Source organism: Apium graveolens, chromosome 9 (assembly GCF_009905375.1).
Source record: "Apium graveolens cultivar Ventura chromosome 9, ASM990537v1, whole genome shotgun sequence".
Lineage (NCBI taxonomy): Eukaryota > Viridiplantae > Streptophyta > Magnoliopsida > Apiales > Apiaceae > Apium > Apium graveolens.
The window spans coordinates 72,825,236-72,827,974 of NC_133655.1; positions in this window are offsets into that span (position 1 = coordinate 72,825,236).

The window sequence follows — 2,739 nt, forward strand, 5'->3', positions numbered from 1 at the left end:
TTTAAATAACCTGCAGCACCATCTGTTAATCTATTTTTCACTTGAAGTAGGAATAGAACATGTTCCAGTTCTTCAAAATACTTCAATGGAATAGCATTCTTCCTGATATGGAATACCCTACCATCTGTCATAAAATATAACAAGATATGTTCTTTCAAAATAGAATGGTAAACCATTTGTACAGATTCAAGTTGATTCAATCTTTCAGGAGTTGCTCCTACTCCTAGTTCACTTAAGGAAGTTGGATCATTTGTAGTGTTGTGTACTCTTCTTTCATCAGAACTACCCAGTCCAGATTTATCTCTTGTTTCCTTTCCTGTAACAACTCTTACTTCAAAACCACTTGTTGCAGTCTTCAAAGGTTGAGTCTGTTTAGCTTTGGTGAATCCTGGTAGGAGTATCTTTGAAGGTTTAACATGAGCAATGTCAGAGGTTTCCTTTTCCTTATCTTCTGATATCAAGCCAACTTGAGCTATGTCGGAGGTTGCTTGCTTCACTGTCATATCAGAATTTACTAAGTCTTGACTCTGAATAACATGAGCCATGTCAGAGGTTGTTTGAGAAATCTTCTTTTGCAACAGAGTAAGACTAGCATCTTCTTCATCAATTATTTCCTCATCCATGACTGGCATATAAACCTTTACAGGTTCATCAACTTTTTCTTTGCCCTTGAACCTTGAATCTACTTCCACTTGTGATTTAGCTTTAGTTGCCTCAGAATTTGTTCTTTCTTTTATCACAATACCCTTAAGCTTTGGAAGTTTCTTTTCAACAACAGAAGCTTTAGATTTTGTCTTGACACTTTCTGCTTTGAGTCTAGCTTCTTCTTCCTTTAGACTCTCAAAGTCCATTCCTGGATTTTCGTTAAGAAATAATTTCTTTGAAATTTGTTCATCAAGTTCCAGATGATCAGTAGAACTTATCCTTTTACCAGTATCAGAACTTATTCTTCTCCCAGTATCAGAACTTTTTCCTTGACTTGTAATTCTAGCTTTACTTGATGAAAATCCTTTGACTTGACCTTGACCTCTACCCTTATCAGAGTTTCCCTGGTCATCATTTCCATCATCCTTTCCCTTCAGTGTCTGAATAGATTTGCATTTGGACTTAATCACTTTCTCCCCCTTTTTGGCATCAGCAGGTAAAAGAAGAGAGACAAGTAATTCCACTGAGGATTGGATCTCATTGAGTTGAGTTTGCTGAGAAGCTTGATTCTTTAGAATTTCATCAATCTGGGTTTGTTGCTTCTCCTGAGTTTTCTCAATGTAAGCAATTCTGTCAAAGGTTGGCTTAAAAAATCTGTTCTTTTCAAGTTTCACATTCATATCTTGCTGGATCAAGGTTTCTTGAATTTTGTTCACCTTGGCACGAGTTGTTGAGTGTAGACCTTGAAGGTTCCTAGTACTCAATGCAGTAACTCTCAGCTGGGCCTTAAAATCATCATTTATCAGCATTTCATCAGCTTTTGCCAGATGCTCAGCAAGAATCTTTTCAGAAGGAACAAAACTAACTGTGTTCCATTCTTTAGTCCACTCCTTTACTCCAGGAGTTTCACTCCAAGGTACTGGTGCTTCCCCTCTAAAAAAATTCTTGACTAAATCAGCTTTGGTAACTATTTGTTGAGGTGCATGTCCTGATAGACCAGCCGCATCAGCATCTAGATTAGTAGCAGCTTCACCAGTAATATCCTCATTGGCAGCATTGGAACTTCTAGATCCTGCAGTATCAGCATCATTTGATAGAATAGTAGTATGTGAGGCAATCGAGGTTTCAACATCATCCTCTAAATTCTGATCTACAGCTAAGTTCTAATCAACAGTCAAATCTTGATGCCCGCCTAAAGTCTGATTTTCATCATCCAGATTCTTAATTGGTGAAGTTGGAATATCTTCATTGAAATCAGCATCTTGAATTGGTGTTGTTGGTGGAATGAATTGAGTTGTTGGAGCTTCCAAGTACAGAACCTCAGGCACAATCAAGTTATGAATATCAATTTCAGTACTTGTACCTGGGTCTTCAGTATGTACTTGTTCAATTATAGGTGACACATGAGATGTAGGCACTCTGTCTTGAGCAGTTTCTGGTTGTGCAGAATGAAGTGATTCAATAACAATTGGTTCTGTTGGGATCAGAGATTCCTGACCCCCTTCCTTAGATGCTTCCTCTTCTTCTGAATCTGACTCAACTGTGTCCCTGTGAGCTCTTTGCTTTTTCATTTTCTGCAAGGGTGGAGACACTATAGGAGCTTTATCATCAGGATTTAACTTTCTATGCCTTTTGAGAGGCCTAGAACTCCCAGTTACAGTATCTTTCTGAGAAGAGATCTTCTCAGCTTCAACAACAACATTGTCTGATATTTGAACCTGTCCCTCAGTTGTTTCTGAAAGTGTTTGTCCTAAATCTAATCATGTATGATGAGTTAGGAAGAACTTTCTTGTATTCCTATTGGATTTCATTGAAATTAATAAAAGACTTATTTTGTTTTATTATGGGCTTTATCTATTTAAAATGTATTAAATAAGATGTTCCTTAGTTTAGAGTAAAGCTTCTAGAATTATAATGAGATTATAATAGTGAGATCTAGAAGACGACAACTCTAGATTTAAACACTTCCTGATCATAGGATAACTAATCAGATGTTAGTGGATCCACAAAGATTCGTACATACTATGCTTGCTCCCTTCAGGAGGATGTCTGTACTCATAGGCATTTATGTGATGACACTATATCTAGTATGTA